This window comes from Equus przewalskii, chromosome 28 (assembly GCF_037783145.1).
Source record: "Equus przewalskii isolate Varuska chromosome 28, EquPr2, whole genome shotgun sequence".
Classification (NCBI taxonomy): domain Eukaryota; kingdom Metazoa; phylum Chordata; class Mammalia; order Perissodactyla; family Equidae; genus Equus; species Equus przewalskii.
The window spans coordinates 27,479,598-27,505,743 of NC_091858.1; the positions used below are offsets into that span (position 1 = coordinate 27,479,598).

The 26,146-nt window shown below is 35.9% G+C and overlaps 1 protein-coding gene across 1 annotated transcript in view; it reads right to left on the minus strand.

Moving 5' to 3' along the window:
• The window catches only part of TENM3 (teneurin transmembrane protein 3), a 2,420,957-nt gene that overhangs the window by 1,699,650 nt on the left and 695,161 nt on the right, over positions 1-26,146 (minus strand). Inside the window, exon 4 of the mRNA XM_070598205.1 lies at positions 15,910-15,964. The gene's annotated coding sequence lies outside the window, so the exon portion shown is untranslated. The remainder of the gene's footprint in view (positions 1-15,909; positions 15,965-26,146) is intronic.

The window sequence follows — 26,146 nt, forward strand, 5'->3', positions numbered from 1 at the left end:
CAGGATCCGAACTGGCAAACCCTGGGCCGCTGAAGTGGAGTGCACGAACTTAACTACATGGCCACAGGGCCAGCCACTGTAGTATATACTTTTATTTGCAAAATCTGGTAACTCCATATATACTCTAGTGTTTAAAATGGTGCATGTGAAATGTTTTCTTTTTTGACTTTCTTATTGGGATGTTTGGACTTCTATTCTGAAAAGTTTCATAATTGAATAATATCAGCACTTTGAAAAAATGCCTGGGAATCGAGCTTCAAATTAAGATCTGATCAAAAATCAGTGCAATACTTTTGGATATATGGCTAGAACTGAAAAGGCAGAGCAAAATAAAATTATGAAAATCATGGAATTTGATAATTATTACATGAGTTCAATAGCTGGTATTAGAAATAAATAAAATTATAAGTGCTGAGAGCTTGAAAGCATGTGAAGTACAAGGCGTAAATTTAAAGCAAGTCTATGGGAAGCCACTCCACCTCCTACCCTCCCGACACTTACACACACTCTCTGTTTAAATTTAGATTCTTTAGTTTGTCCTTCTCTTGCTCCTGCCCCCTACTTGTGGAAATGCCTACTGCTAACGCTTTCTTAAAATATGTTAAAGATCCACACATCAACATTTAATTAAAGCTTTCTTCCAGAAACAATGAGAAAGAGCACTGGAAAAAAAAATATCTTTTCACATTGAATGCTGTATTTGTAACAGAATTTTCTATGTGTGAGTATTTCCAGAAACTTGTGAATACAGAAAGTTTAGCCAGTAATTGAGGGTAGGACCATATTGTTCAGTTAGACTGTATTTAATAGTATTTTCACACTTATTATTTGAGACATAGAAATTTTAGAGAATCACACTTAGGGATGCTACATATAACCTATTTTCTATTTGAAAAAGCTCCCAGAGATGTCAAATTTAGGAACAATGGAAATTTTTCAAGTCAATTTTATTTTTCATTTTTTTTTTAGCCTTAGCATTTAACACCTTGACCAAGACACAGCGGGCACCAATGAATGGCTGTTAAACAAATGCTAATTCACTGTTTTCCCAAATGCCTCGCCTTCTATTGTCTCCCTGAGCCTGGCATATATGTTGCTCCATGCTCAATGAGGTTTGATCTAAATTTAAAAATGCTTGCTGGATTAAACTATTTTATTTATAGCTCAAAAGAAGTTGATCCTCTTTGAAAGTGATTTGTGGCTTATTCAATTTTTTTTTAATCACCAGCAAATGGTATAGTGTCTAACATAGAGTAAGCAGCCAATAAATGTCTCTAGGATGATCGGTGAATGAACGAACAAATGTGCTAAAACACCCCATGTTGCTCATTTAGGCTTTACTGCCCAGTGCATATGTTGGAAATTTCCTTTGATTAAGTCACAGAAGTTTGCAGGCTACTTTCAAGGTAAAATAGGAGAGTACTATAGGAAAAATTAATGGAATCTTAAGTGAGAAGATATATCTTTTTGTTTTTTTAAAGATTTTATTTTTTTCCTCCCCAAAGCCCCCCTGGTACATAGTTGTGTATTTTTAGTTGTGGGTCCTTCTAGTTGTGGCATGTGGGATGCCACCTCAGCACGGCTTGATGAGCAGTGCCATGTCCATGCCCAGGATTTGAACCAGTGAAACACTGGGCTGCCGAAGCAGAGTGTGCAATCTTAACCACTCAGCCACGGGGCCAGCCCCAAAAAGATATATCTTGATGTAGAGGCTCTTTCTATTCTGGCTGAGGAGCCTCAGGTAGATATGTTATCTTAACAATGGAGGTAATAACAATACCTCCTCATATTAGATGTAAAAGGATAAATGAAAACAGGATTCAATTGGAAAGCTTCAGCAATGAACAAATAGGGAAGGAAGAAATTTTCCTCTACCCTCTAGGTTCTTCTGGCTGGTCTAAGAATTAAATTGACATGAGACAGAATAACATGAGTAAATCAAACAAATTTAATCACACATGTACATGGGAGAAACCCAGGAAAACTCAGTAACTCGCCAAAATGGCTGAAACCACTTCCTTAAATATCATCTTCAGCTAAAGACAAGAGAGGATGTTGCAGGTAGTGGTTTGGGACTTCCAAGGGGAGGAAGGCAACACACATGGAGATGGAAAAGCACATGTTTGGTAAACAAATGTTTGTCATGCCTTGTAAAAACAATTAGACATCGAGAGGAGTTTGATCAAATGGGCCTTGCTAGGTTCCTCCATGTCTACCACACCGAGTTCATATTATACTGTAGTTATCCATGGCATTAACTGCTCCCTGAAACAGGCTTTCTATCTTAAATTCTTTTAGGCAGTTAGGGGGAAAGTCAAAGTTTCTTCCTGACTCTTTTGTTCTTAAAATAATCAAGTCAAAGAGACATATTTGGGGGTAGCAAACTCTGATCCCCTGCAAACACATATAACTGAACAAATGCACATGGTTTTCAATTCTACCTTTTACTCTCATAGGGATGTTTCATGTTGAAGCAATGCCTATAACTATTGATAAAAGAGGAATAATAGCTCTGCAATGAAGGTTATTCTAGCTATATCTAAAGTTACATTGTACCAGAAAAATAAATCACCAAATGTTGAGTCTGCCTTATATACAGATATCAAGGCTGATCCACTGTCAGCCAAAAATGGGTTTTCAAACAATTCACCTCCCAGGATTAATCCATATTCTTACCTGACTTCCCATGAAACTTACTTTTACCAAGATTGGGTTTAGATTCTGGACTACACAATTTGTAAACATGCCACAACACTCAAGAATTAACTCATAGGACCCTACTTGCACAAGCCACCAAGTCAGTTACTCAATCAAATCCAGGATGCTATTTCTATTTCCATAATATGGAACTGACCGTCTAACTAGGCAAGAGTGTAACGATAGTTCTTTAACAATTTGTTCTTAGTATTGAAAAAGGCTAGCTTATCAAGCTGAGTGATTTTAATGAATATAAATTGCAGGGATCCAAAATAGAGCTCATTCTTACTTTCTCAATTTTATTGTACTGCCAATTCCATTTTTGTTCTCACTTAAGCTTTCCTTTGTCTATTAAGAAATATTGACAAGTAATGTATCTACTCCATGCTTATGCTACAAACTGAAAATAATATTCCCCAGAGATGAATTAAGCCTTAGTCTCAGTACGATATGTTTGAACATCACACGTTGTAGCTCTTTTTTTCCTAAGATCCTTTAAAAGCTTTTCAACTCCAATGAAAGTATATGTGTCTTATAGGTGATTTGATAACACAATCAGATGTCTTAGCATTGGTGAATTTGTTTTGTGATTATTAAAATTTCCCCAGCAAGGTACAGCCTCCACTTCAGACCTGTTTCACTGCTTCATTTCTATCATATAAGGAGATGTACTCTTTGCAAACAAGCAAATACAACCAACCCGAGGAGAAAAAGCAAAGATAGGGAGCCGTGAAGCCAGATATTGGGACTTGAGTAACTGTAAAAATTGATTTTTTTCTTTACAGTTAAATTGCTTGTCTACTTGATACTACTTGGAAGAAAGAGTTATTAGCATAACCGCAGCAAAAGCTATCCTTTGTCTTAATTTCTGCCACACTGCTTTGGCTTGAGAGACTGTGATGTTGAGAAATCATGACAGGATGTGTAGAGTTCTAAATAACAAAAGTTCAAGGAAGTTCATGGCCTCATAGAGACATGGAGAGAATTTTTCCTTCTAAGGTGCTAAGAATTGTCTAGAGGCAGAAAGGGCTGCCTAAACATTGCTTTCCTTATGTTCGCCCTGTCTTCAAGAATCATGAAAATCATCAGGTATAGAAGCTGATTCTCCTTTCTTATTAACAACCTTATATTAGATTCCCACCTGTGTTTGGTCCTTTCTGGGGCATGTCCCTACCTGGGCACAGGGCATTGGAGAGATGTCTCCAATGGGACACACATGAGCTAGAAATGAATTGAGACTTGACCTATCTTTGACCTTGGTTATGCATGGTGACTTCTCTTACATTCTTAGAATTGATCCTTTTCTCTCTACCTATCCATCCCTCTCTGCCTCAGATCTACAGAATACTCATGCTTTCTTGGCTCTTTCAATTCCAGTTTGTATGTTAAACTTAACCTCCGGCCAACAATTTCAATGAATATAATTAGAAAAGAATTGATTTCTGCTTTCCAACTCTTGAGTCATTTCTCCATAGATAAATCTTTAAAATTTTTTACTTGATCAAATTCTTCACACAAAATTACAAGTACTATGTATTTAATTTACAAGTGTAAGATTTGGAACTTTTCCAAAATATTTACCAAACAAAATTAACTTTACTTTTTCCTTCCATCTTAACAGTTGCCCAGAAGATGAAATATAAGGAATAAGGGACAGAAGTCTACGAGCTTATGCTCTGATAAAATATTTCTTTTCCTTTGGGATCAAATAGGCATGCGAATAAGCACATCAGTGGCATACGATTACATAAATCCCTCAATTGCAATTCTATAAACACATTAATTAAATACATGTTTGATTACTTATTTATACTCTGCCAACTTAAAAAATATTTGAGGCAATTATGTGAAAATATAATGGCAATGCTTAAATATAATATTGCCTCATATTGAGATGTGAAAATATTAAAAATATATTCATATTCATATGCATATTCTGAAACATTATTTGCATATTTAATATATTATCCATGCTGTGCTTTCTCCATATTTTTGAGACTTGACATCACTATGAGTTTCTATAATTTTGGCATATATTTTTTATTAATTATCTTAGTGATCATTGTTTTACAATGAGCAACATCAGGATTTTGTTTCTTCCACGTTCTTACTCTTCTTCCTGTTGTTGTGTGTGTGTCAGGGGGGCATTGAAATATGTAATAAAACAACATCTTTCCATCATCAGGACTGTTTTTTAACTTTCCGGATTATCAATCTTATGTTGACTTAGCAAAAGCACTTTAGTCACCACTTGCTGCTATTCAATATTATTTGGCTTTTCAACCACTGATTTGGGAAAGACTTCCATTTCTTTCTTCTTCAGTTACTTTTCTATTCAGTTCTCAAAACTGAGAATTTACAGTTCATAATTTTTGTTTGCTAATTTGCTTTTCACTTCTTCTTTTGTCTACTTGACTAATTAGGCAGGGACTAGGCCAAATTCTTGTAAATTCAAAAGCTATAGGCCTAGTCAAATTAGAGGCATGTTAGTATTCAGCCTTTAAATACTTCAATTAAAACAATTAAGTGATTTCTACTAAATGAAACACAATAAAGAAAGAATCTGCTATTTTGCAAGCCCTCATTTTTAAAATATCTGTAAAAATGTAATGTTCAGTTAATGTGCAGCAGGTTTTCAGGATAATTGGATCTGAAAAGCATTGCTGGTAATCTTATTTCCAAGTCAAGACTATCCCTTATCTTGCGATAATGTTACACTAACAAGGACCGTCAAGCTAGTTGATGGGATTCAGTGATGCTCCACTCTGAGGCTCTGCACCTCCAGGGAATAATGCTCTCTGACCATTGAAAGTTTCCTTTGGTAAACTTTCTCATCCTAACTTGTTTTTCGTATTATAATCTGATAAGATATTTATAAACAGTCTCTCACTTTGATGTTTGTATGTGAATAAGACATTTTTAAGTTATATGATGAACTTGGTACACTGTTTAAGTCTGCAAACAACTGTCTCTGGATGCTCAGTTTCCCACATACGGATTAGGGAAAAATTTTCACACTTATCTTATTCAAGTTGGTAAACAGTAGCATACAGACTGAGTTAGAGTGTGGAGAAGTATTCCAGGGTTACGATTCCTTGTGTTTGCTGCTGCTACTGTATGTGCGTTTGTGTGTGTGTGTATCTGTGAACTGCCAGAGAAAACTTAAGTGAATATGGTGATCTTCTCTCGTGATAGACTAGGCTACTTCTAAATAGAATAGTAGGGGTAACATTTACTTTTTAACACAGCTTTCTCAATACAAGTGTTGTTACAAAAGAACATCCTAAATGTGTCTCTTAACACTTTTTGTGATAGCCTGGCTCAAGCACTTGGTAATTAGATTAGATGCAAATATTTAAGTAAGGCTTTATATCTGCCACTTCTCTCAGGGTTGCATTGCTAGTCAACTGATGATTACGTTCGTGCGATTATATCTATAAAGCCCCCTCTTTATATAATTGAAATCCCTCAATTATATCATTGTACAATTGATTTCAGAAAAATGTTCCTAGAACTTTGCTCCTTCACCAAAAATGTCTGTTGTATTAATTTCCTATGGTTGCCCTAACAAATTACCACAAACTTAGTGGCTTAAAATTACATATATTTATTTTCTTTTAATTTTGGAGGCCAGAAAAATGAAATGACCTTTACTGGGCTGAGATCAAGGTGTTGGCAGGGCTATGCTCCCTCCAGAGACTAAAAGAACATCCATTTCTTGCCTCTTCCAGCTTTTGGTGGCTTCTGGCACTCCTTAGCTCATGGCCGCATCACTCTAATCTCTGCCTCCACTGTCACATTGCCTTTTCCTCTGTGTGTTTGTTTGCAAAAATTTCCCTCTGCTTCCCTCTTATAAAGATACCTGTGATTGCACTTAGGGTCCGCCTGGATAATCAAGAATAATCCTCCCATCTCAAGATCCTTAACTTAATCCTATCTGAAAAGCCTTTCTTTTTTTTCTTTTTTTCTGCCATACAAGGAAATAATTAGATTCCAGGTATTGGGATGTGGATATCTTTTGGGGCACCATTATTCAGACTCCATACCACTCAAACTTCTATGCAAATGCCAAGAACTATCTGTAAATGCTATAATTTAAGTGAAAAGAAAAACTGACATTATTATGTCATCAGCAAAAAAAATTGCTGATGACATAATAATGTCAGTTTTTCTTTTTTGAGGAAGATTAGCCTCAAGCTAACACCTGCCACCAATCCTTCTCTTTTTGCTGAGGAAGACGGGCCCTGAGCTAACATCTGTGCCCATCTTCCTCTACTTTATATGTGGGACACCTGCCACAGCATGGCTTGATAAGCAGTATGTAGGTCCACACCCAGAATCCGAACTGGTGAACCCTGGGCCGCTGAAGCAGAGTGCGTGAACTTAACCTCTACGCCACCAGGCTAGCCCCCAGTGTCAACAATTCTTGTCATAGTTTAACTCACTTTAAAATTTGGATTTCTAAGTCTTTATAATTTATTCTCCCTCTGCTTTATTTTGCCTAAATATGATTCAGATTATAATTCATTAATGAATAAACCGAAAATGTGTAAAAATCTGGAACTTTCAAACATATAGTTGTTGTTTTTCTATTTCATATGTAGGACTTCTTTTCCATAAGCCTCAGAGTATAACTCTAAAAGTTTAATGAAAATGGACAAATACTATTACTCCATTTCAATTCTACAGTCCTGTATGAAAAATACTTTGCACAGTGTTTTCAATTCCGTTATTACAATTTTTACCACAAGAATGAGGTGTCAGATTTTTATTGTCTGATATATGTTGGGAATTAGAATTGCATGCCCTATCACCCTGACCTTTATCCATATTCCACATTTTGATTGGCTAACCTTTCTACTTCTTCTTCCTATTTATAGCTTTACTTAACGAAGAGGAACAGGTGAAATGTCCAGCCAGTAAATATACAGAATAGCAGGAGGTCAAGCTGATGGGGAGACGGGTAAATTTCACACAGGATTTGTAAGCTTCCAATGCCAGGACCTCATTGTCATGTAAAAATCTAAATAAAAATGTAAAATAGCATAACTAAATCCATTCTCTAAAAATGAGTAAAAGAAATGTGGCAAATTTAACTCATTCTCCATAATGTTGCAATTTCCTAGCCTTCCATGGAAATATCCTTGAAGGTTTACTTGAGGTCACCAAGTCAGTTTTCATTATCACTAAAGTGATGCATACATATATTTGTATCTTAAGCCTTGTATAAGGAAAGCTATTTCAGATCTGTCATCTTTCTTGGTTGATACAAAATCAGAGATTGATTATGACTATTCCAACTCTTCTCTGACAGGGCATGTGCTGATGAGCTTTTGGCAAAACTACAGTTCATGACTAACAAAGACTTAGCTTTACTCTGAATACCTATATCCCCAAACTTCTTTTCACACTCTCTTTTGAGCTCAATATTTCATTTGTAAGCATGTATCCATCTAGAGTATCCAGATCTGTTCCTTTTTGTTCTATTAGTCTTTTTAGTATATTTATAATTAGAACAAGAGTGCCAAAAATTACCACCCAAGTTTAGAATAAACTAGCTTTTGGAAAGAAATGTTTAATTTAAAAATAAACCTAAATTTCCCCCAGATTTTGAAATACAGCAATTAAAGTTATCATCTTACATGCATATTTCCACAAACAAAAAAATCTTAAATCCAACAAATTTGTGTATTAAATGCTGCTTCAAATGCAATTTCAAAAGATGGCATTACACAAACCAATAAGCAAATAGTGCACATTCTTTGAGATGTCTTCTACACCTTGATTCAGTGTGTCTGGCACCTTTGTTCACAGGAAGGAGTTAAGCATGAACTAATTATATACCAAGTTTTCCAGTGCCTTCCAGAAACATACATCTTTGAAGACAGTTCTTATTGTCTTTTAAAAATAGGTACATGGCAAAAATACTAAAGCATAAACATTTTTGCCTGGCCAAGGGAAACAAATAAGGTTTAAATTTCGCCATCCTAGCATAACAGAGCTTGACTCTACTATTGACTAATAAAGCACACTGGCTGGTCAGGAGTAGAACTCTGGTCCTGAGAATGAGACCCAGGAATATCCTTAGCTCGTTTCTCTCAGGCAGACAATGCCCTGGCAACTGCAGTAATACCTGCATCTATGTTTCGTTGATGACATGCTGTATACTTACCTGCTCCTAAGTACTTTATACACACAACCTTATTTTAATCCTTATAATCACTTATAAGTAATTCTTATTCATAAGAAAGTCATATGAGGATCAAAATCATATCACTTTATCAAGTTTGCATAATTTTATAAATTAGCAGAGACAAGATTTAAAATCAGATATGGCTGACTCCAATCCTCTGTTCTTAACCCATATCTACATAATAAATATGGAATTCAATTTTATTGAATTATTTCTTATATATACATATAGAACTATCATTTCACACCAAAGCATAATTCACAAAGTGTGTTGGGATAGAGCGAAGAGCAGGAGAAGAGACAAAAGGATGAGATTCAACTGGTGATTGTCTAGAATGATCTGTTGATCTTTTGTTTTGTTTTGCTTGTTTTTAATCTAAAGGAATGTATCCTGTAAACATAGTTGTTTTGTTTTGTGGTGGTGGTTTTTTTTTTTCCTCTTCAAACAGGTGGTACCAATTAAGAGATTAACTTTCCTAACAAGTATATGCTTGTTAAAATCAGAGCCACAGGTCTGGAGAGTTAGCTGACACCGCTCATGAAAGCTGAGACAACCATCAAGCATACAGTGTGTAGACAGGGCCCACCTTTCTCAAGGCCAGATGGCCATAAAGTGCCCCAAAGGCTGGCTCCTCCCCACAGCGTAGTTGCCTCACCTACTTTGATTTCTTTTCCATTCTTTCAGCGGAGTCTTTCTTTCTTCCTGCTTGCCTTATTTAGAATTTCCTGGTTTTGACCCAATGGCCAAGCTCCAGGCTAGCTGTATTCCTAATTCCATGTTATCTCCTTCTTAGCAGACACTAGTTTAGTCCAGCCCTACGGAGAGACAGATTCTGCCTTATCCTAGCGAATAATTCTGCCTGCTTCCATGACTTATATGGGTACAATCCACTAAGTGACTAATAGTAGAAAATGCCCTAATTCAAATAGCTGAAGCACTTATGGCGTGTCTCTCTAAAAAACAAACAAAAAAATAATCAAGTTTCAAATGAGCCATTTAAAATGAGCCAGTACATTCAAGGGGAAAAAAACTTGATTTCACTTTAAAGCTACACTTTGAATTAGTGAGTACAAAATTGAATTTGTGCAATTCTCCCAAACACTGTATCCAGTTAATTTCCACACCTAAAGTTGTCATTTTGAAGAATGAACACAACTGATTAATACGCTATAAATAGGATTGACAAATACAGGCAAAAAAACTTGCATATATCCATTACAGTCGTTTATTTTTCTAAATTCACATTCAGAGTCAAATTTCAGATAACTGCATCTAATCAAAATCTATCTTTGCCACTCTCCCTCTTCATATTTTGGAAATCCCTCTGCCCCTCAGGCTTTCAAGAGCTAATAGTAGGTACTTCTCACTCTTGTTTTGTTCCCTAGATGCTAAAGTTTCCTATTGCTCCAAACTTTTTTTGTCATCCTTCCATCACAACTTGGCTGTCCTTGGTTCCAATCCATGAAGATCATTTACCACATGAAGTGACAATGGAAGATAAAGTCATATAAGCTAAGTTATTTGTATGAGACAGCTGGATAACATTGCATCTGCTATGCGTACTTTCAGAAGACACTCAAGTAGTCATTAGGAATTTTAAACATTCGAATTTCTTCTAAAGAAGATGTAGCTAAAGGAGATATTTTGGGACTAGAAATGCCTCTACGTAGCTCTCACGTTACTTAAGTTCTTTCTAAACATAAAAGGTGATCTCCTCTAGATCGTTGTATTAGCTGTGAAGTCTCTCTAATTATCCTCTGTTGAAAAACCAATTTAAAAATAATTATTAATAAAATGTGTTGGTTTTCATTTTTATTCAATGAAATGTTTACTCTAAACTAACACAGAAATAACCATATTAGTTACTTCAGATAATTTAATATCTATAGGCAGGTAAATCAAAATCCAAATTCTCTTCAAAGGTAACTGCATGAACACATTAACATTATTTTAGAAATTGACTGATCTTTAAACAAACGGAGTATCAATACTTATGGACCTTAGAACCCTTTAAAAATTCAAAGAAGAAAATCGGTCATCCTAGCATTCTTGAGCACAATAAAAAGGACAATAATATTTTGCTAATTCTATCCATATTGCATCGAAGATTGGTATCAGTCAGCAAGCTGATCAAGGCAGGTGGCTTAAGGCACCTGTACTTGGAATTCTCTTATCACAAGTACCTAAGAGCACTCTCTGGCCAACGTTACCTCAAGTTTATGACGTGACAGTTGCCCCCCAGCAAACTAAGAGGACATGACTAACAGACTTAAATAAGTCCATATTATTCATTTCATTTCATTTCAAGAGTGGTCACGAGGGAGCATACAGATGTAGCAAATTAATAAACACCATGGAAAGTGGGGGATATTGGGTGGAATTCAGATCACTAGGGACCAAGTCTATCTGGAAAAGGGCCCATGAAGGCTGAAGGGAAAGAGACAAAGGAGGAGGCTGAGGGGAGGCAGGTGGAGGAGCAGATGCCCTTGCTAGGGGAGGAGAACTCAAACGGCAGCAACACAATAGCTTACACCCAGTCACCTCACTTAAGTGAATATTTCATCTGCACTTCGCTTGAGAGACTAAGGGTAAACCGTTGTAGACTGGGACAGATTGGAAGGGCTTTGAATGCCAGACCAAAGACAAAACTTTATTCTGGAGGTGCGATATATTCCCTAAAGGATTGTGAGCAAAAAAATTGATATGATAAAAACAATGCCTTGGATTACTTTGCATAGGAAGAAGAGAAGTGTGCAAAGAAACCAGCTATGAAGTTATTTCTAACACAGGGGAATTGAAATTCATTTTAAAATGTCAAAGTTCAATTAGACAAAAACACTGATAAACTTTTCTTTAATTAGGAGAGAGACTGAAGTATGGATTTTGTTCTAAAGGATGATGTGATTTTATATATATTTATTACGTATACATACTGTACATATTATATTATATATATATACACAATAAACTAATATGTATATATTAGTTCACTATAAACTAATTGGTTTATAGTGTCAGACAAATTAAACTGCAAATAGCTTATAGCCAGTAAATATTATCATGGGGAGGGTTCCATGAAAAATAGGCTGGGGCTGGAGTTACAAATTAACTTAGGTAGTCACTGCTCCCTCTTCTGCATTGTTTCCAACTGATTTCTCTCCCTGAATATTTCATCTGCAAATCATGATGAAGGAAGATCAAATAATCTGTTTATAATGAACATGCCACCAGGTACAAAACATCCTTTAACCTACAGACCACAGGTAATGAACTCAGGTTGTGTGCAATTAGAATAGAGAGCAACTTTACTTTTCCCTGTAAGAGCAAAGCATAGGTCCTTCAGAAATAAGATATTCCATCATTTGGCAACACTATTATTAAAGGCTGATGTTTTAGATTTTTCTATCTCATACATTTTAAGAGGTCAGAGGTAGTGAACTATATTTTACATATTGAGCACAGGAAATTGCACTTTAATAAGATTCTGTTATTGCAAATGTTATCTTTTAGTGAGAAATGACATCAGTGAGTTCTATTAATGAATTTAAAGATGGAAATTGAGATGCTGATAAAGCATTAAGAAAATAAGATATTTTGAGAAAATTGTCTTGATCTTTGATTTGTTACCATGGGCTTTTTGTCAAGTCTGTAAGAGCCAGGGTGTCTTTTAGGTATGCCCTTCTTCAATGGAAAAGAAAAATGCTTGAATTATATAAACTTGAAGATTTAAATTTGTCTCTTTCTTTTAAAATTCAGATGTTATTCACCAGCCTAGCTGATTATGAAATAAGAATTTAATTAAGTCTCTCTACTTCTAAAAGTTTAGAAAGGTATAAATGTTAAAATACATTTAGTTATGTATTCAGTTTGGGATTCAAAACTGCATTCTTTGATGAGTGCTTTGAAAATCTAGAACTGCGTTGTCCAATATGACTTTGGCAACAAACACACTGCTCAGTAGGGTAGCCCCTCACCACAACTGGCCATTGAGCACTTGAGATGTAGTGAGTGCAAGTGAGGAACTAAATTTGTAATTTTATTCAATTTTAATTAATTTTACATTTAATAGTCACCTGAGGCTAGTGGCTACCATACTGGACAGTATATGGAAGACAGAACAAATGGTTAAAGCCATTATAGTCAACTGGTCCTGTCTGGGTTCTGAACTGGACTCCATATTCCCTCCTGTTATCTCCTGAGGAATAAGAGGAAGCGTCCAATACACTATTTTCAACAAAATCTTTCTGCTCTTACAACTATTTATTTTAAAATTAGCCTCTCCTCCCTCAACCCTCTCCCGTTGTCATGAGCCTTCCAATCAATAACTATCCTGTAGGTTCCCCTCTTCAAAGAGGACAGATAACCTCAAGGAAATAATCTGGTCTCCATTGTTCAGAGCTGGAGATTTTCAAGGCTTTTGCTCTACCTGCAAAGCCACTTTCTTTGATAAGTCCGTCATCCCTTAATTCTTGGAACTACTAATATGGTTTCCTAACTGGTTTTCTTATCTTCATTTCTGCTGCTCCTTCTCCATTTCCCTTAATCCTTCTTCAAAATTACTGCTATATTGGTATTTCCAAAATGCAACCCCAATGTTCCTTACTGATGTAAAATCCACCAGGGCTCCCTTTTGTTTTCTGGGGGAAAAATGAGATAAAATGCAACTCCTCAGCACAGTCACAGATGTAATTTTATGTTCTAGTTCTCTCATTTCCTGCCACTCCACAATTTTTATTTTATGCTCCCTGAACATGTAACTTTCTCTTGACACCTTGCTCTTGCTCCATGCTGCATAGATAGGCTTTCCTTCTACATAGGCTGGAACGATCCTTCTAGTCTCTTCTTCCTAATCCTCGCCCCTCGCCCCCTGCTCCTATATTGGAACACACACACACACCACCAGCACCACTTCAGTTACACGCACCTAGCATGGTTCAAGAAATACCTTCCCCAGAAGACATTGCTTTATCCCCTCCACGATGCCCTCTTTACCTCCCAATCATTATATCCTGATTTCTATCACAACTCCCACCATAATGAATTGAAATTGTTGTTAACTGTTTATATTTTTTCCGGGAGCCTGTGGGCAACTGGAAGACAAGAACTTCATCTTTCCCACCTATATTCCCAGTGTCTGAGACCATGAACTAAGCTACCCAAGAGTTGTTAAATATGTGAATAAATGCCATAATGAGAACGGATTGAGACTGAAGATTTAGAGACAAAATAAAAAATTAGAACAATCCAAAGATAAGTAAAATTCTGTGTATGTATTCAAATCTTCCCATTTGGGGGCCTTAAGAATAGATGATTTCACTGTTATTTGTGTGTATACATATGTATTTATATAAATATATATACATTAATATAAATATATATACTTATTTAGACACCGATATTTATATTTGATTGTTCCTAGAAAGTACATAAACATGATTTGAAGATAAAAAAAGTACTAGAAACATCTTCTAAGGAATAGAGAGCTTGAACTAAACAGGTTATAACATTATTTGTGAAACATGCAGTCCTGCTACCGGTGACCTTAACTTGTTTACAAGGAAAGTAACATCCGCACACTTATTTATGAAGGCATTTTCTTTCTCCTTTTTCCTCTTCCTTATCCACAGTAAGACAGAGAAATAGTGTGAGTTATTTAACCAATAATTCTATGTCATGTTTAGGCTATCACAAAGTTAGTACAAGTTAACACTTTCCAAAGATGAATATAGTTTACTCAACAAGGCCTTTATCTACAACCATATTAATAAACAAATGAAATTGGAGTCCTTAAAATGGAAAATAATTTCTTTTTAATGCAGCATATCTCCTAATGAGCCTCACAGGCATTTTGTAAGTATAATCCTTATCTATTCTATAAAATAACAAGATTTAATTTCTTCTACTCCAGGAATGCCCTGTAGATGGCTGAGAAGGCTATGTGAAGTTGAAGGGCATTGGACAGGAGTATTCTCAAGCAGCTCTACCCTTGAGTCAGGAAGACACCCAGAAAATGGCAACAGCAAGGAACAGAAGCCAGGACGCAGCCCAGGTGGCACAGCACACTAGAAATCCATCTGAGTAAATCAGATACCACAATCTGAACTATTTAGAAAATCAAGCATTCAGAATTTGGAGAGCACTTTTGCCTCTCTAGAAGTTTCCGTGACACAGATACCTCTGGCAGTGAAGTATATCTTTTCCTTACAAATAGACTTTCCATTTAAAACCTCATATCTTAAATTACTTTAATTCCTGGATGAGCACAGAGCCTGCAGCATGCTGATATTTCCCTATTCAATTTGGAATAGAGATAATTCCCAAGTAATTACATTAATGTAAAGGAAGGCGCGAGATAAACCAGGATGGCAGGTAAAGCAAAAGTCACTGATGTTGGCATTTTAAATAAGCATACAGATTTAAACCATTATGAAAATACATTGCAGAAGAACTGAAAAGTTGGTCCATCCCACTTTCCTATTTAACTCCAGTTGGGAGAAAAATGCCCCTCTCTTACCTTTTGTGAGATTAATACAAGAGCTAGTGACTCAGATGCATGAAAACTATTCAAAAGGCAACATTACAAAAGACGAATTTGAGTTGCTTCAGCAAACATTATTAATGCAAAGTAAATGTCCCACAACCCAAAATTTGAAAACCAGTTGTCAAATAATTGCCCATAGAAAACAGACTCTGTAAATCAGCTAGTCAAAGAGATAATCAATGTCATATACGCATAAATGAAATTTGCACAGCAAGACTAACGTAAACACACGGGCAGAATGGAAAGATTTAGCCATAGGTCTATTTTTCTTCATTATTAAAATTATCTGGCATTAATCTGTGAAATTTCTATGGGAAACATTATTATTAGAATGAATAAATTTGATCGAAATTGTAAAATGGTAGGCTAAATTTAAATAATTGTATTAAATTTTTTTCATGCATTTAAGCACAATGGAATTCCAAATGTTGAGATGCGAGAGTTTTTAAAAAGTTATTGCATATACGTAAGCACTTACTGTTACTTCCTTGCAGCAAAAATCTATATCCACCAGAAGAGCTTGAATTTATTGCCTGTTGAAAAGTCACAAAAACATGAATATGTTAACTTAAAATACAGTAAAGTCTGAATTGCAATAGCTAATAAGATTCTTCTATGTTCATAAATAAGAAATATTATAACTATAATCTCCTAGTTTTAGTTTATTTTCATGAATTAAAAACTACAAAAGGCAAGGGGAAATTATTTCTCAACACACACCATAAGTTAAAAATACTACTGAAAAAGGACAAGAAAATTTCAATTACAGAAAAACAAAAACATCCTTGTTGGAGTAGAGAATGTACTCATTCTCCCGACTCCTTAATGTTTATAGGTAATCTGATCATTGGTTTATATTCAATGAATAAAGAATAGTTTGAGTTACATACTGATTAGAAACTTATGTTTTATTGTTTACCCAGAGTTTTCTTTGATTGAACAAAACTTTCTTAATCCATCAAACAAATACAAAAATACCGAAAGGAAAAAGATCTACTCAAAATAGAGACACTACTTCTTAACAATTTGAGTTTATATGGTGGCAATACACAGTTCAAGTACACTATTTCACTCAATCTTAGATCAATTTATTGAACAAAATATAAAACAAGTCATTTATCATATGCTTGATATTGAGTACTATCTGAATATTCAACCTGAAATAGAGAAGTTAAGTAATTATCTAAGTCACTCAGGCCAAAAGACCAATTTACAAGAATTACCCAGCTCACTGGGGCAAATATTATTGGAGGAATCTTTTCCTTGAATTATTTCTTAAATGCTAATTTGAATTTTTCATGGTTGGATGTTACCAAACAGAGATAGAAACATAACATGGTTTGAATTAGACATGCATAATCACAAATGAAATCATCTGAAAATATATTTTTATAAAACAAATCTGTAATCTTAAAAGAGATAACATTTTTATTTCTCCAAAAATGTTTAAAAATATACTCATTATATTGAAACTTGCTTTGGATTTAAGTGTCATTTCATTCTAATTATCCATTTCCATTTTATCTGTTTATCCATTTTAATTTCTTTTCCTTTTCCAGCCACTGTTAAGAGCACAAGGCAACTTTCAAAGTCTTTGTCCAGTAATATGCTCAATGCTGGTTTTAAAAGCTATCATGCCAAAATATTCCCTGCTTTATAGACTACAAGAGGTAACATTTAATACAAAGTTGCAAATGTTATTTTGTTTAATAAGCTTCTTTTTTTTCAAGTAATCAAAATCTGCCAACATAATGTATTCTTTACATATTTCTCTACTATGTTAAGATATTTTTAGGATAATAAGAGTTATTTCCTCAAGAAAGATACCAAGATAAATAATAACTTAAATGTTTTCTCATCAAACCTCTTATTCAAAAAGCTACTTAATAGCTGTTAATTTGAGGTTAAACTTAGAGAACTCAGCTAAAAATAATTAATGACCCATCACCTCCTGCTCTTTAATATTTTTGCTAGGAAGTGTTAGCATTTTGACATCACATCCTATTATTTTTGTTAATATAGGGCAAATCTTTAAAATGTATGGTTACAAATTATTTTAAAATTAATTTTACATCTTATTATAATACATACAAAGTGTAATTTTCATTTTATGTAAGAATAAGCTATATCAAATTAAAATACCTTTATCATTAAAAAAAGAACACTTCTTGCTATAAAAATAATTTCCTAGCCATAGGAATTATTGAGATATATCATCTTTCTTTGGATAAAAACAGAGACATCATTTGAGATTATTTTTAGTTTCTTTCCTTCACTGTTACATCTTTACCCTTTCATACTATTTTTTTAATCATCCTGCTTAATGGCAATACTCTAGTACCACTACGTGCCTTGCTCCTGTTGAGATGGCAGAAGGCGTTAAATCTTGCTAGAGGTATTTGGAGAGTAGAAGCTGCTATTAAATGGGAGGAAATGAGCGCTTCCTGATTTTTGGATTTAGATTGCATTTAAGGTGGTTGGAGGAAGATGAATCATGAGATAGAACCCCCACAGTGGATTTCTTCAACATCCCTGCACTTCCATCTTTCAGTAGGATTGCTTTCCTTTTGTCAAATGCCCCACCTGGGGATACTCTACCTAATAGCCTTATGGCTTCTATCATTGTTGAGATATTTGAGTTGTGGAAATCTTTCTCTAAATGAAATACTATTTGGAAATCGCTGCCTTAGAAGTTGGAATGGGGGCTCCAGAGCTCTTTCTGCTCCCTGTGTTCCCTCCCCACCTGCAGCTCCGAGCCATCTCTATGAACCCTCTGGGTTTTCAGGGATCAAAGTTTGAAATCCACTTCTCCATTTCCATATTCTTTCCTTTCACTTCAAAACACAGTAGGAGAAGAGATCTGGGGAGCTGTAAGTTTTCTGGGAAAGAAAGGGGAAATGCGAGGCAAGAAACAATGTACAGGATTTGAGCAAGAATAAAAGAAAGAGACCACGTTTCAAGTAAGTTTGCGAGGTATGTGCCAAAGTGCTCAGAAAGCGGTTGGGAAACACAGCCCTGAAACAAAGCAAAGAAATTCTACAAATAAATGAAACTTTACAGACAACTTGGACATCTTCATTCTCCCAGATGCTTTCTACCTATCTATTTAAATCACTGATTTTCTTATATTTCAGATAATTTGTAACATGATGCACATGATTCGATCTGAGAAAGATGTTAATGTGGTTCTCTTCCAAAGACCAAATTCTTAAGCAATCAAGGACACGTGGTCACCCTTATATTATGCTAATTGCCTTAAAATTCTGCCACATCTTAAATTACAGAGGTTGATATACCACAGAAATTGACTCATAAAATAGAACTCTGTTCCCTAAAATGTCGTCCCAGATACAATCCTTACCCTTTTGGTATGCTCTTCATTGTTGAGCCAACTAACATCTGACTACATTTGGAAGAAAAAAATAGAGAAGAAACAAGAAAAAATAACCCTGATCTTCAAGTAGCTGCTCTAGGATTCACACCTGAAATCCTGGAGAGTTTGCACAAGGATTTTGGCTGACTCCGATGTTAATTCTCTCCTTTAGAATGTTTGGAAGCTCAGCACCAGCCCTTGGTCTCCAGCTTGCCAAAAGACATGCTGGTTTCTTGGTATGGTTTTCTAGCTCTTTTGCTATTAGTGCATAATTTGACAGTATGCTGCCACGGTAACAGAATTCATTAAGGGCTTTCAGTTTTGTTCTGTCAATGAGGATTTTTGGCTGCATGGAGTGCTGGCCTCCAAAGATGGATCCATAATATTTGTCTTATAAAGGCTTGTCATCTCATAGCATGACTGATGCTACAAAATAATCCATAATGAGCCAGGTTCTCCCAGCACGAGCTACTCCCTGAGCCTAAGTTAGGCACTACTGGAAACCACATTCACTTCTTTATCATCAAACTTGGGTGCTTAAAATAGACTGCATGAAACTGGATACATCACGCAGTCCCATCTTGCATCATTGGGGTTGTGGAATGGATTAGAGACGTAATCCCTAATGTTCATTCTCTACAATATCCCATTATGGATAAAAACATCTTCCATATTGTGACAATTTTCTTTGTATAGTCATTTTCAGAGGAAAGGTTTGCTGGAAATAATCATGTGGTTGATACAGAAAGCAAAAGCAATGTCAATGTTTTTAACCAATATTTTCTTATACATATGACTTCAATAAAAAATTTTAAATACCTTCTGGTATTTCCAGCTATATTTTTAATACCACAGAATTACATTCTGACGATGTGTTCTCCTTTTAACTATTGGATTGTTTATTAGCCTTTTTTGTGGTATGTAATAGTGACAGTTTAAAAAACCTGTGAAATCTCTATGCTAGTGAGGTCAAAGTAATTGAGCTAATCCCTGTGGAGATTGGGTGGTTCCAGAATGAAGAACTAAACTACCTTTGCATCCTTTCCTTATATTTGTGTACATGATACTAGTGAGAGATTCAGAAGGAATGAGGGCAAGCAGTAAGTACACCGGAAAATAAATCAAAGTGTAGTAGTGGGTGAAGAGAGGAATTAAGCATAATCTTTATTGAAAGTGGTCGTTCTCAATGAGGAGTAATTTTGTCCCACAAAGGACACTTGGCAATGTCTGGACACATTTTTCATTGTTACAACATGGGGTTGCTACTCTGATCGAGTAGGTAGAGGTCAGAGATGCTGCCAACATCGGGCAATACACAGGGCAGCCCTCCTCTCCCCTAGAGACACACAAAGGATTATCTGGCCCAAAATGTCAATACTGTTGAGGCTGAGGCAGCCTGGTTTAGGGAAAGCTTGAAAGGCAGGGGAGAGTACAAGTCTTATTTGTCTACAGTTAGTTAATCTGGTTTATAGGGCAAAGAGGGTGAAACAAATCTACAAGAAGAATTGGCCTTAGGCTTTGAGGAGGGCGTGAGCTCAGGATTTCAGGAGAGGCAAATTCACTGCTTCTCTCCAGTAGATGGGAAAAAGGGAGCCCAACACCACCATCGTGTTTTGCACAGGGCTATTCGAGAGGTAGAGCATTGATGGAGCAATGCCACAAAAAACGCCCCACCAGGTGACAGGCCTAGCTGGCAGCTGAGTAAGGGAGAGCATTCAGGGCTCCACGTGCTCTTTTGGTCCAGAGTCACTTCTCAACAATTTCCCCCCTTTCATATACTACTTTCATTATCCTATATTGTCATTCAGAATCTTTCTTAGTATTTTGATATACTGCTACATTAGTTTAATTAATTTACCATCCTTTTCTGGGCTTCTTTTAATTCTTACAAATCTTTCACACCAAAAAGAGTTTCCAGCTGTTCTGGGGACATGGTATATATATGTAATTTTTCATTTAGTTGGTTCCTTCTTCTAATCCAAATGGACAAAATTTTGGCCTTAGTATGGTTATTGATATAAGAGTAGAAATCTCAGAGAATAGGGCCTCTCTCCTGCTAAAAATGGCATACATATAGTAATAGTGTTTCATGAAGGATATGTAGTATTCGTCATTAGTGAGCATCACTGCCTCTCATTTCTTTCTCCTTTCCTTCACCACTCCACTTTTTGCTTACTTGCTTTTTTTTTAGTGAGGAAGATTGGCCCTGAGCTAACATCTGTTGCTAATCTTCCTCTTTTTTTTTTCTTCTCCCCAAAGCCCCAGTACATAGTTGTACCTACAAGTTGTAGGTCATTCTAGTTTTTCTATGTGGGATGCCACCACCACAGGAACTGATGAGCAGCATGCAGGTCTGCGCCCAGGATCCAAACTGGCCAACCCCAGGCCGCCAAAGTGGAGCAAGTGAACTTAACCAATTGGCCATGGGGCGGACCCCCTCCATTCTTTTTCTTTCTTCTCACCTTCCTTCCTAATTCTTACCATATTTATCGAATGCCTATCCTGTTCTAAGTTGTGAAAACACAAAAATAAACATGGCATGCTCCCCATCCAACAGACGTGGAAAGGAGTACATCAACAGAGAGGGCAGGAATCAGACCTGTCAAATGTAGTCCACCACAGAACAGGTTTTTCGTTTGTTTTTTATAAGAATTTGCTCAGAACTGATAAATGTTTTTGTGTTTTGGGTTTTTCTCCCATTATTTTGTTTTGTACAATATTAATTTTTAGGTAACATATTTCAACTAAACATGAACATCAGAAAATGGTAATTAGTATTCAAGAAGTCTGGACTTAGAAATTCAGAGTTTTACATTATGTATCATTTATAAATGATATCAAAAAGCATAATAAGATAATATTTTGTAGTCAGCATCTTACAGTTTAAGTAAAACAGAGGTCAGCTGAGAGGGACCGTCTTCAGCCTTGAGGAGAAGGATGCTCAGCTCTCATCTAATTTTCATGTAAAGTCAAGTGGGTAATTGTCCAGCCAAGAAGAACAAAGGCACCAAGAAATTGCTAGCAAGTTCTTCTATTTTAAATAAATGATACTTCTACTCTTAGATTGCCTTAACTGGAGACATATTATCTTGTTTCGAAGTTTGGCAAATATACCAAATAGAAAGTTTAATATCTTCTAGTGCATCTGAAGATAACAACAATGGTTCTCATCACTTCAAGTATTCGTCTAATAACTATAGAGTATTTCCCCCACATAAAGTAAAAATAAGTATCTATCTGTTTCTTCTGTTTTCATGTTGCAATATAAATAGTTAAGCATTTTAATGATAATATTCTACAAAATAAATCCTGAAAACTGTATAAAATTTTATTGATTCATTGGAATCGATGTGAATAATTATAATCTGCCATTAAGATTATTTTTAACTGCTATAAAATAACGGGAGGATAACTTGATTGGATTAATGCAATTTTAGCAGTTTTTCAAAAAATGTTTTCTTTCTTTTACCTTTATGAACATCAAAGAGAAAATTATATGAATTTAACAATATGAAAAAATGTTTGATAATGTGTATCTAATATTGACCATTAAAATTTAAAATAAAACTGTAGTACAATGGAAAGCCATAGGAATTTTGGAATGTATATTCCATAGAAATAGAGAAGCCACTTTTCTCTAATGAAATAGATGTAGTGGTTGGTCATCAAAAAATGCTAAGAAATTGGATAGTTCATATTAATTTGTAGTACATTTTCAAAGAATGAATTATTTTCCATTTAGAGACATCAATACAATTTTTAAAGTACTAAACATTTAAATTAATAGTGGTTTCTATTATGATGACATCAAAATAGTCACAATGATACTTATATAAGAGAATGGAACTTGATGGAATACTAAGTAGATATTTACATAAAATATAAAAATGTAAATTAATGTAAAATATCATCATATAATAATTTTGTTCTAGGTTATAACGAAAAAGAAAAACAGCCTCTCAGACTTTTAATGAAAAGTACCCAAAAAGCTCAATACCTGTTAATAACTCTACATAAATGAGATAATTTTAGAATGTCTAGAACCAAAACAAAGGAGGCGTCAATGGCTGATGCTATTTGATGACAATCATTGTCATTCACCAAGAAGGTAGGGTGGTCAGACGCTAATTGCATAGACTCTGGAACAAGACTCAGCATTTGAATTCTTGTTCCCCCACTTCCTAACTTTACAAACTTAGGAGGATAATCTCTAGCACCTTCAGCTTCCTGCTTCTCCTAATACAGAGTTAAAACTGCTCCCTACTCCTAGGATTGCTATGGGAATTCAATGAGAAAATACAAGTAAAGCTCTTAGAACAGGTCTTCTCATAGATTCAGCATTTGCTGAACGATGTTAGGATTTTTACCAATATATTTTTTAAATCACCAAAATGTTCCATTAAAAACAAAACATGACAGTTGGCACTTATACGTAAACTATGAGTGCCATAGATTAGCCCACTGTCCCTTAGCGATATGGCTCCTAACAGGAACGAGAGTCCTTTCTCACGCCGTAAGCAAATCCAGTTACACTTCCTGCACAGACGCATCATTTCTAAGCTGAGGAGGCTGGACTCCATGCTTTATGTGATTGTAAACTCCTGGAGGGTAGGAAGCTTTATATTTCTCTGATTCTATAATAAACTCACTGAGACAGAGTTGCTAACCTTAAAAATAATAGAAATAACTATTGGTTTCCACTATGTACCAGGCAGAGTGCTGGGTACAAAACTAAGACTTCAACTATGAAGTAGCTTGCCACAGGGAACCAACCAGCAACTAGTTGGAACTGGAGTTCCAAAATATTTTCCAGGCTTAGAATTGTATTGTTTTTATCATATTTTCCCAATGAGATCCAGCGTATAATTTTTATAAATGGATTAAAGAAATGTTAAAGAAGGCTAATTTAAAATCTGGGGGCATGCAGAATTAAAAGAAAAACAATAATAAAATAACATTTTAAAATATGAATGCTTTTAAAGAAAGCTACATGTACTCTGATTATAACCCGCAACCAAATGGGTTATGATGAGCAAATCAAGATCAAGTGAATAATCAGGGCCCGCCTGGTGGCGTAGTGGTTAAGTTTGTGTGCTCTGCTTCAGTGGCCCAGGGTTCACAGGTTTGGATCCCGGGTGTGGACCTGTGCACCACACATCAAGCCATGCGGTGGTGGCATCCTACACACAAAATGGAGGAAGTTGGGAACAGATGTTAGCTCAGGGCTAATCTTCCTCAGGAAAAAAAAAAAAAATCAAGTGAATAATTCTCCCAACCCAAAGAGGTTTGATTTAAAATTTTAAAAATTCAGTGCAGTATAAAATTCAGGAAAAATGTGACTTATCTTGTGGAAGACATAGAATTACCCTCTAAGATCTTACAAAATTGAAAAAGAAAATTAGAAAGGAACTGGATTGTGTCAGAATTAAAGACTCTATGTATGTCAGTACCTAATACCTCTGTATTCCCTGCTCAGAGTACCTGTGCCTGCACAGCCCCCAAATGCAAAGATGGCTCCACGTAAGCCTCTGCTGGTACTGTCCTAACTACAGGCAAGATAGAGTTCTGAGTTCTGCTCCTTATCTATTGCTGCCAATAGGGACTGACATGTTATTACGGATATTCTCAGTTGTGATCTCAAATGGGAATACCATTTTCCAAAGCCAATATAAATCCTAGAGAAGGATAACTCTCCTGGGTCCAATGACATACTTTCTGTGATAGAAAAACACCGTAGGATGTAAACATTGTGACATTAAACCGTGTTGGGATATCTTAGTGGATCATAACGTAAGAAGTATTAAGTGATTGTCTCAGAAATGAGAGGCAGTACCTTTACGGCGTAACAGAGGATTTCTGGTTTATTTGGCTCTAACATCCTCTTCATTTGAATCTATAGCATCATCTAATTCTGATGAATCCAAATTCCTCAGCTTAGATTTTATTTATTTTTTTGTGAGGAAGATTGGCCCGGAGCTAACATCTGTGCCCATCTTCCTCTATTTTGTATGGGGAATGCCACCACAGCATGGCTTGATGAGCGGTGTGTACGTCCACGCCCGGGATCCAAACCCACGAACCCCAGGCCACTGAAGGGGAGTGCATAGACTTAACCATCACACCCCCAGGCCAGCCCCTCAGCTTGGATCTTGATCATCTTTACCAAGTAGTTCCAATCCGAATCTCTCCAACATCATCCCTCATCAGTTCGTGGAAAGTGAGACAGAGATGACAAAGGGGAAAGAAAATTTTGAATATGTTCAATTTGCCTCTCTCTAGTCAGGATCACTCTAAAAACAATACAAAATAAAGGGCTGTTTTAAAAACTCAAGGAAATATTATATAAACTCTCACAGTAATCTTTGATAAAGGGGCTTTTAGTCACAAAACCTGTTTGTATATCTTACTTGAAGGTTCTTCTTTTAATTTAAAACCTCTCTTGTCACTGTGAAGTCATAACAGCTGAATGGCTAGGGCGCAGTCTATGAGATAATAATGTCTTTAATTAACTAGGGCAGGCAGTGTAGTTGAGGAAAAGACAAAGAATCACGAGATCTAATCCAGGCTTGGCCACTTCACAGCTGTAAAGCCTTGGACAGTCTCCTTAACCCTATGGACGCTCAGGTCCCTCACTTGCAAACTGAATACTTATAACTACCCCTCTGTTTTACTGTGAGAATTAGAAAGCATGCAAGTGAAATCCACGTTTCGCTGCCAACCACATACAAAGTGTTTAGCAATTGGTTCCCATTAGTGGTAGTAGCAGTCGTAATTGTAATAATAATTTAGAATGGTAGCAATTAGTAGTAGTAATAACTTTAATAATCCTTCAGGGGGAAAAAAAAAACCCTGCAAATATCTGCAAAAGCAGAAAAGAGCAACAGTCCTATAAATAGAATGTCTGAGTGCTAACGAAGAGACAAAGGGCATAGGACAGATGGTGACTGTGATGGTTGATTTTATGTGTCAACGTAGCTGAACCATGGTGCTCAGATATTTGGGCAAACACTATTTTGGATGTTTCTGTGAAGGTGTTTTTTGGATGAGATTAACATTTAAACCAGTGGACTTCGATAAAGCAGGTTGCTCTTCATAATGTGCATGGGCCTCATCCAATCAGATGAAGGCCTTGAGAGTACAAAGACTAACCCTCTCCCCGATGAGGGAATTCTGCCACTAGACTGCCTTTGGACTCACCTTGCCTCTCTTCCCTGGGTCTCCAGTCTGTTGGCCTAACCACAGATTCTGGATTTACCAAACCTTCACAATCATGTGAGCCAATTTTTTAAAATCAATCTCTCTCTCTCTGTCTCCCCTTCCCTATCTTTCTGCTTCTCTCTCT